General features: G+C 42.8%; 1 long non-coding RNA gene across 1 annotated transcript; it reads left to right on the forward strand.

Annotated features, from left to right (window-relative positions):
* The first annotated feature begins 793 nt into the window (after positions 1–793).
* Positions 794–7943, forward strand: LOC143835958 (uncharacterized). The gene is made up of 2 exons (XR_013230427.1): positions 794–5793; positions 6856–7943. It is a non-coding gene; the product is annotated as an uncharacterized LOC143835958 (long non-coding RNA).
* The last annotated feature ends 2345 nt before the right edge of the window (positions 7944–10288 follow it).

The raw sequence follows: 10288 nt of genomic DNA on the forward strand, positions 1-10288 counted from the left end.
AAAAATGTCCTGTTTGTTGCTAGAATCTCTTATGGTCTCCTTGTTCATCTGCTCCAGTGGTTAGCAAAGTTAACTGAGGAATTATCAGTCTTTGGCCCTTAGGTAGGTGAAGTGGCCCACGCTACCACAATTAGATAAAGCAGCTAACATTGCTGTGTCTCTGTAAGCTGCATTCCTAACCTGCAATCTGAAGCCATCACCATATTAACCAGTTTCTCTTACATTAAGAAGCTTGGTGCAGCACTGATGGGTTTAATTTCCCTTGAATGAAAACACACTAGAGAGAGTTAATGACATCTTGGTAGTATTTGTTTACAAATGTACAAACAGCCCGATGGAAACAGATTCCTACAGCAGGCCACAAATACTACCTCAGTTCCCCCAAAGTAACAGTATGGACTGCCACAGTCCCCAGAATGGTTCCAGTCCAGGTAATGCCAGCTATAAACTCTTAATTCCCACTACTACAAACTGCTCTTCTGCCATTAGCAGAAGGTAGTCATCTTTCAAAGGCTGGAGATGGATTCCAGAACCCAGGGAAGTTTTCTCACTCATCAAGTAAAAGAAAAGTTCTCTGGTTAGTTCCCATTAGTTTATCAGGCAAACCTAGTGATTTGAGTAGGTTTAATCACAGTTATCAAGAGAAATAAATGTTTTCTTCCCTTCCCCCCCCCACACAAAGAATTTCTCTTCCCCCCCCCCCCCCCACGCACAAAGAATTGGTCTCCAGAAAACATCTAGAGAACCTAAAGATAAAAATTACTTTAAAGGACATAATTCTGTTTAGGGGTGCCCAGCTAGTGCCTCTCTCCCTCCCATTGCATTATTTTCTGACACAAGTGAGAAATTAACATAACTCCAGTATTTACTGACGGCATCATCAGATTTGCCTTTTTTCATATTTAGTCTTCAATCAGTGGCATTTTCTGCTGCCTTAAATGCAGAGGCATCTTAAGGGTCAAGACATGTCTTTTGAGACATCCCAAATACTCAGTGCATCAGCAAAGGGATCCTAGCAGAGCACTTGTCTTCAAGGAGCAATATCAGCCAAACACACAGACTTCCCATATTATAAAACAAAACAGCAATCCATATAAGATGCTATTTTTCTGGTGGCATAGGTAAATCTGAATGTAGCTGTCCTTTTGGAAGGATAACAGCAATCTCTCTTGAGGTCAATCTTGTGCTGCTTCTCAAGGCACTTTCCTCACTAAACCTTTTGCCATCATCGGGACCCCGTTGGTTAGAAAGTGAATGAAACAAAATCTCAGATGTTAGACACCTAGTTAGGCTGTTAAATGCCCCATTCTATTTAAACATCCACATTCACTCAATGCCATTTGCCAGATGAGCCATACTTCTCTTTGAGAGCTGTATAGATTTGCTCCATTTCCTATAGCAGTTCCTGTTCCTTGGCAAAAATATTTTGAGCAACTTTCATGATAAATATCTTCTCAGTAAGGTGGGCCCCTGTCAGTGTTTTCTGTCTTCCCTCACTGGGACCTTAGTATGTCTACATTTCACCATGTCATTTCTACCTAGTGTCCTCCTCCTTGCCACTCCTATGCTGGTTTCTATCTTACTGTGCCTCATGCCCTAGTAACTGACTAGACTACAGTGCTGATGCTATGGCCTGCAATGTTTTTATCTGAGGGTATATTCTGTTGGGCTAGATCCACCCAGGCTGACTGCCGGTAATCACGTTTCCACCATCCCAGATGGGACAGAGACTTCCTAGTGCATTTCACTGGTTCCACATCACATGGTTAAGCCTCATCGAAGGACCTGTTTTGGGCATATGGAAACCGTAGAGCCCTTTCTAGGAAGCACATAGAGTAAAACCAGCATTTGAAGGGTTTGTCCTCACCTGGGGCCTCAACAGGCAACTGCCTCCTCCCCCAGCCACCTACTTCCATTGTGGGCTGCACCTTCTCTTTCTTCACCTCCTGCAGATCTTTCTCAGCTGGTTTCCAGTCCTGGGGCTGGTTCTCCATCTTTGTCTTTTGCCTAACTATCAACCGCAACATTTCTGGTTTGTCAGCTGCTCTCCAAACCTCTTGTCTCTCAACTGGACTTTTGGATCAACTGTTTCACTTTGTCTCTGCTATTAATCTGAGCTCTTGCCCAATTGTGTGCATCACCCAGACCCCTTCATGTTTTCCTCTTTTTTGTTGTCAAAGTTCCTTTTTTTTGCTGTAAAAATGCTGCTGAGAAATTTTTGCCAGAAATGCTATTGTTTGCTCATGTACCATTTTGTCTGCAGGGAACAATTGCCATCTCTGACACCAGTATTAAAAGCTTTCCACTTTCCTGAATGATAAGACATCTGGGTCAACACTGAATAGTTTCAGTTCCATTGAATAATGAGCACTTAATGTATATTTTGTAATATTTATTTGTAAATATGGAGAGTGTAATGGAAACCCAAAGACTCCTACAACTGGCAGAAAAAGCACTGATCTGACATCAGATTTCCAAATAGCATCGACTTCCCACATCCCCCTCCTGATACTCCCAGTCCAGCTAAAAAAGCCTGTCCTCAATTCAGAACATCTACACCCTGTTACTCTGTCTCTTTCTGTTGCTGAAAGATGTCCCATTCCAAAAACTGGAGAGGCAGATTCCAAGCCTTTGACAAAAGCTCATCGAGTCACCACCACTCATCAAGACACATTGCAGTTCTTTTGTTAAGCTACTAATCGGTTTGTCAGGTTAAGCCATAGTGACAGATCCATTCACCATCCTCATTTCCTGCATCTCTTGGGATGCCAGTCCCCACTGAATTTCACTGCTTGAACATTTAGCTTGTTCTACATCGGCTGCACTATGAGCTTCCCAAAGCCACCTCTGTCCTAAACATTTCTTCTTCCTCTATCCTTTCCCCCTTAATATTATAGCAAACTATTGGTATACTGTGTTAACTGTGATTCTAAACCAGCAAAACAGTGTGTCTGCTTTTTACTTGACATCTCTTCCCACCATCAATTTTTAGACTGTGACATTTTAGCTTGGACAACCTGGCCAAAATTGTTTTCCCACCCTTTATTTCTCTGCCTCTTAAGAAGATCAATATGTAACTGACTGTGAATAATCAATTGAAATCACCCATTGCCTTCAGAACAGCCCACTTCTGTATCATTGGCCACCAGAGGGTGGTGTTGGATTTAAACAAGGTACTTATCATAAGCATTGTGTATATATGTCTAATAACTGGGGTGAGTGGAAGGAGGGCAGTTTTATACTAGCAATGGTGGGCAGTTCCAGACGTTGCAGTCTAGGATCTACATAGTTTTGAGAGAAATTGTGGTGGTGTGTTCTAACTCAGAGATGGAAAAGTACAGGCAGAGGAAACTATGGTAGAGACACATCTGTGTTAATCAAAACAGTTTGAGTGCAGTGGCACCTTTAAAACCCATAAGGTATAAGTTTTTGTGTGCATGCACACTTCTTCAAATACAATGAAATTAACTGAGACTGTACCATTATTCTCAGCAGTCCACAATTAAGGATACATCTGCCCATCAATCTCCATTTTTGACATTTTTATCCCCCACCCCAGAATTAAACAAAAACAAATGGCAACCATATAAATTAAGCTGGGTATTCCTGTTTGGCCCTTGAATCTGCTCAGCATCTTTTTAATGATGTTAACTAATTTACTGCTCCCTCTCGACCTATATGTATAGACTAGTAAATTCCATTTCATTGTACCTGAATAAGTGTGCGTGCACACAAAATCATATACCTTAAATGAAATAAAATTGTGTTGCTCTTAAAAATGCCACTAGACTCAAACTTCTGCTGCTTCAGACCAACACAGCTACCCACCTGAATCTTGTTAATCAAAGATTATGATGTCTGGGATCTTGCCCACCAATCTTCCATTCTGCCCTGAAGTGCAAAGGGAATATATTGCTTCTAACTAGCTAATAATAGTGCTATGTCAGTGGAGGCAGAGCTCTCAGCAGGTCAGTTTCAGAGTAAATGTGAAAGATTGCTCAGCGCAAATTAATTGCTGCATAATGTGATTGGCCATCCTATCCAGCCTCAGTGCAAGTGACTGAGGAGTAAGAAAAGACCGAAGTGGGCAGCTTCTCTTAGCCTATATCTACATGTAGAATGTTGATCCTAACTGCCTCAGCAGCTTTATTAAAAAATTAAACATCAGTGACAAAACCAGTGCAATTTATTTGTGATTAATATGAATGTTTGTCCTTTTAAAAGTGAGCAAAATGAATTTGCTTTCCGAGAGGCTGGCGATTCTCCACATAGGTAATAGAATGTCAAATAGCATAGACACTGAACACTGAAGGGAGATGGGAATTCTTTGTTTATCTAATTCTCTCTTCAAATAGATTGTAGAGGTCTCTCCTTCATCAACCTAGTAGAAAGTGTGAGTAATTTAAACAACCCAATTCTCACTGACATGGAAAATCTATCTCTGAGCTGCACCACTTTAAACTGCAAGCTCATGTAACCCCATACTGCAAAAAAATAAATTCATAAACCTAGATGGTCAATCATCTAGCCTAGAACTCTTCTGTCCCTTCTCCCTGGTTATTTGGTTCTCTACAAGCAGGCTTTTTGTTTTGGGTCTACCATACAGGCACAAGTATACCAACTTCTCCCACAAACTGGTATATGACAACAGGATCTTTGTATCTGCCCGACCATACCCTACTGCAACATTTTACAACTGGCATTAAATAAATTCTCAACTTGCTGGGGTGTAACAATAAAATAAAGCCTCTGATCTGGAGCTGAAAGTGAACCTAACTTACAGGAGCCTGCTTGTAATGTTCTGGTTTTAAAACAACAGGGAACTCCTTTCCTGCTCATTGGGAAAGCACTTGCTGTACAAAACATACTTTCCTTGTAACAAAATCACAAAAGAGTCTACTTTAAGGAGCATTATGAAATGCAGTTGTTTCTGCGAAAACTTCTTAAGAGTACATGCTGCTTGAACACTGAATCCTGTTGTGCTGCTGACATTCTGGAGTTATTGATAATATCAGTTTGTAAAGAAATGCCTGAGTGACCAGAACACCTGGAGCCAAAATCCTACAGTGGCACTCCCCACTCCTCACATACCAGTTACTTGTTGGTTACTGACTCCTCCAAGTGTTACCCTAGAGGTAGCCCATAATGGAAGGCTGCCTCACACAGAGATACCTTCATGCACAGAAGCCCATGACTGGACTTTGAGCAGGTTGGCACACACAGAAACCAGCCTGGCAGAGACTGACTATGGAGTCAGTAGGGCCCCTTAAGAAACCTAGGAAGCCAGGCTAAGTCTCCATCTTGTTTGGGCTTCACTAGATTTCTTACATTTCCTCCTTGCCCAACTGACTGAGCTAAATGTGCACATTATCTAAATCACCCCCCCCCCCAGCCAAAGACCATTAGACTATCTACAGGAAAGGAATATCCCTTCAAGGTACTCTCTTATCCCCAAATGTCTTCCCCCAGTCCTTCCTGATAAAACAAAGATAGCGCCATTAGCAACACATTACACCTAGCCAAGGTATTGTTCCACTTGATGAGATTACTCCACACCTCCCACTCTAGTGACATCACAGTTCAAACTCACCTATCAGGTACGCATAATATCAGAGACCAATCAACGATCACGGACCTCCCGGTGGGCAGTCTCTGGGGCTGGCCCGGGAATTTCAAACACTATATCAAGCCTTGCGCACACCCTGTGTGTGTGTGTTGTGTTTTCCACACCCGGCATCCTGTCCACCCCTGATGTCGTCAACCCTGTGTCTGGGCTGCTTGGATCCAAGAAAGGTGCAGTATCTTGAACTTGTCCCCCTGTAGAACTTAGTGTATGTATGGTTTTTGCTTCTGTGTGTGTTTTGAATGTAACCCTGATATTTCCCCAAATAAATCCCCTGAATGTAAGCTAATTGGTAGTAAAGATCCTATGTTACCCAGCCTCTTGCTATCCCCAGCAATTTGGGTAACACAAGGTGAGGGCTTTCCATGGCACTACACAGTAACAAATGCTGGAGTGTCACCACGAGCACACTCAGCAGGTAGGCACAGCCTGTACTTTGCATTACCTATACAGCACATTTATACTTGAGTGGGGTATACCTAAAAAAATAAGGTGCGAGGGTCCAAGACTGAAAGCTGACCCAAACCAAACTGAAACTCACATTGACCAAACCAGTCTGGCGAGTTCAAGATGTGGGAGAACTGATATATGTGTGTGTGGGCGGGGGGGGGGGAGGGTCTCCTTGAAAGAAACTTCCCCTTTCTCTTGGCCTTATCTTGCATTGCTAGGAGAAAGGGGAGTGGGATTCCTGGGAAGGGACTTCATTTAGCCCTCTGGTTTTGCTCCTGTTCCCTTTGAAGCAGCAAGGAGCAAAACCAAAGGGTTAAATGGATGGTGACTATTTAAATCTAACAGCTAAGCTGTAGACCCTGACACTCAGCTGTTGGGTTTAAATGGATGCCAGTCATGTAATCATTCAGTTTTTCTCCCTACCCCTTCAAGAGGGGGACCAAAACTAGGGAGTTAAATATGGGAATGAAGTGCATCCTAGGGGGCATTTCAGTCACCCCTTTCTGCTAGTCCAGCTGTCTTGGGCTCCCTGGCAAAATGTGTCTAAAATGGTGGCCCCAGAGAGCCCAAGACAGTTGAGCTGATGGACAGACACCAAACAGCCCTGAAGAGCCAAACTACACAGGCCAACTTTAGGTGAATGTTCGGGGAGCACACCTTCTCTGAACATTGCTACCCAAGACCTGAACCAGCCCAAGTTCAGCCCAACCTTTGGTTTGTGAGCCGGTTCCTGCTTGTTCCTATTAATGTATTAAATGTGTTTATGTTATTGTGCCTTTTAGATTTTTCCGAAATTGGACCCAGTGATGATGGCCCAAGTCAGTTTTTGATGATGGGATGGGAACTGTGAAGGAGCGAGGATTGACCAATGCATTTTGGATGGTTCAGGAGTCCTTCCAGTATAAATAACAGCCAGATGTGAGTTCTCATTGGTTCCCACCCACAGGGTGCTTGATTTGGATTGGGACCATGGCATATTCCCCAGATGGATTTTCCTCCCTCAAAGCTAGCTGAGTAAATTTTCCCTCTTTATCAGCCCTGCAAGAAAATACCTTGGCACTTCTTGCACATGGCATAGTGGTGCAGTTGCACAATGCACTTTCCTGGCAGTTCTTTGGTTGAGAGTGGTGCTTTGCTCTGTTCAGCTGTCAAATGGTATGAAAAGAATATGGTTCTGATTGCTTTAACACTTGCTGGCAAAACTGTTTAACTGCATAAAGCCAGTCTGCACACATTTTCTTCCGGACTGCTAAAGCTGTGCCAGAATTTCTGCAAAGGCTGTGTTTCCGTTGTGTTTCTGAGACCTGCACCCGCCTGCAAAGAGATCTGGCAACCACTTCAGGTGAAACAAGATCCCACTAAAACGATTCACTTTGAGTTTTTTTTATTTCAGTTTTTATTATGAAATAAAAACAGTTTAATATTTTTATTTATATCAATTCTTTTGTCCCCTTTATATAAAACATCCTTTAAAGTCTGCTAATAAATATATGTTAGCTTTTAGTATATTTATTACAGTTGCTTTATACAAAACATTATAATAGCATCTGGAAATTTCCTTTTCCTTCTAAATTCCTTTTCTTAATGTTTTATGCATTTATTTTCTCTAGTTTGAAAGTAATTTCTTGTAAACATATTATTAATCAATTCAATTTTTTTGTCTTTTTTCACTGATATGCATTCAACTTTTCTTTTGGCTGGGAAAATACCAGCCTTCTCCCAGAATTTGGCAGACTATGTATTGCTTTTGTTTGTTAAAGACTCAAATGGAGAAATTTCAGACTGAATATTGTGTATTGTATGGTGATTATTAACAACTAGGTTTTCTTCCACTGCATATAATAAACATTTCTTGGTGTTTTCTCCTGCATCTAGTCTTTCAGCAGTGATTTCCATTCATCCATCTATCTTAACTGAATGTGCTGAAAATACTACTATAAGTGTTGTTGCTTTTTTTACTGGAGGAGATCTAGTTGTAAACAGGCTGGGCTCTGTCCAGCGTACAGTACATGTGGAATCCAACAGGGTCCGATATCATTCTATTTATCTATTTCTCCCACCAATATGAGTACATGAAGGCAACACAAGACACTTCAGGGAATGGGAAGGCCATATATTATACCAAAACAGGAAAATGCTATGGGATTCCTATGTGCACTATCTGTGTCTCTCTGAATCCAACAGGTTTTTAAAAAATATTACATTCTTACCCAAAATATTTTATCTGCAAATTCTCCAGGCATTATGGGATATATAAGATGAAGGAAAGTAGTTTGGATAATGCTTTTCTTTTCTGGGACATCTAGTGGATGACCTGTGCTGGGAGATGGACAAAGGGATTGTGACTTTGTTGATTCCCCTGGACCTCTCAGAGGCTTTGAATGCCATCAATCATGATATACCTTTGGACTGTCTATCTGGGCTAGGAATCGGAGGCACTGATCTGCAATGAATGGGTCTGGTCATATCCGGAAGGTAGGTTTCAGAAGACAGTGCTTGGGAGGGACTGCTGCTCGGCTTTTGGGGGGCTGTGGAATCCCAAAAGGTTCAATATTGTCCCATTTGCTCTTTGAAATCTACATGAAACTGTTGAATGAGATCAGCAAACTGGGCTGAGCAGTGACACTCAGCTACATTTTGCACTTCCAGCAGATCCCAAGGAGGCTGTAGAAACCCTGAACTGGTGAATGCAGGCATTTCATAAATGTATTTATTTATGAGGATTCTTCTTTCTCATTGAGTCAATACAATCAGAATGGGATAGTCAATAAGCAATGCAATAGGATTAGGGTTGTAGAAGTCTAAAAATCTAAAAACAGAAGCACAGCATGTGTTAAAGTGATACATGAAATAATGCAAAACTTACAAACACAGATCCTAGTTTCAGCAACCTATACATATCTGTATAGGCTACAGTCCCTAATAATTTATCCAAGTAACTCTGTGAATCATTTAGTACAGTGTAACTCTATTGCCTGGGTACAAAAGCCCTCTTGAATACTTTTTCTCATTTACCTCGCTGTTGCTGCTTCCTGCATCTTATGTTGCCGGGGTGGTGGTAGGATGCTGCCTACATAACTGTGCATACCGAAATTTGGTCATGAGATCCTCCTACCCTCTGTCCATCCCCATCTCATTCCCAAGTACAACCAGATTCTTGCGTTGAGATGTTTTTAGTGAGCACTGAGAAGGGACAGAACCCATAGGATCAGGCTTTCTCAACCAGGGTTTCATGAAGCCTCAGGTTTTCATAACAGCCCTGGAAGGGTTTTACTGATTTGATGGGAGTTAATTTTTGTAAAAATAAAAATTATTGGTGATGTAACCATATATTGTCATGTCAACTCATCCCCCTAAAAGGGGAGGGGCCCCGGCCGTACAAATCCTTGCTGGCAAAGGCTCATCACTTGTGGTAGCGACTGGGGTCCAGAGAGTTTAAGTTTCATCTTAATTGCGGACTGCGACCCGGTACGCCTGCCTCTCCCCCCCCCCCACAGTGAGAAGCTCACCAGGCCGGAGAGAAGGCCCGGCTTGCGACCCGGCTAGCTTCTTGCTGCTAGAGGGGGGGAACAGGCAGGCGCGGCCGCCGGCATGCCGGTGGACACAAACACGCATGCACGGAGCTGCTGTGCGTGCGTGTTAGCGGCCCCTGGTGGTGAAAATGTGCATGCGCCGCAGCTCGGCACATGCACGTTTTCACCACCAGGGGGAGCTAACATGTATGCATGGCGCCCGGGCCATGGGCTCTTCCCCACCGCCGGAGGCGGTCCTCAACCATCAAAAGGTTGGGGACCGCTGCCCTAGAGGAACTCTGCCAAACTATTCAGGTCATTAAGCACAGTTTTTTTGGCTGCCTTGTTAAAGATTCTGACAATACAATCCTAAGGAGGGCTACTCAGAATCCTACGAAAATCTGCTCAATAAGGCTTGCTCATGAGAAAGTGCTCTTAGGACTATGTGACAGGTTTATCAAATTAGCTTAATCTTATTCAGGGGTGTCAGCACGGAAGTTTTACCCCAGTAATAATGTATTTGGTCTTGCCATGGATGTGGGAGAATAAAGAGAAATGTGGGAGAGAGCCAGTTTGGTGTAGTGGTTAGGAGTGCGGACTTCTAATCTGGCATGTCAGGTTCTTTTCTGCGCTCCCCCACATGCAACCATCTGGGTGACCTTGGGCTCACCACGGCACTGATAAAACTGTTCTGACCGGGCAG

This window comes from Paroedura picta, chromosome 4, assembly GCF_049243985.1.
Source record: "Paroedura picta isolate Pp20150507F chromosome 4, Ppicta_v3.0, whole genome shotgun sequence".
Taxonomy (NCBI): Eukaryota; Metazoa; Chordata; class Lepidosauria; order Squamata; family Gekkonidae; genus Paroedura; species Paroedura picta.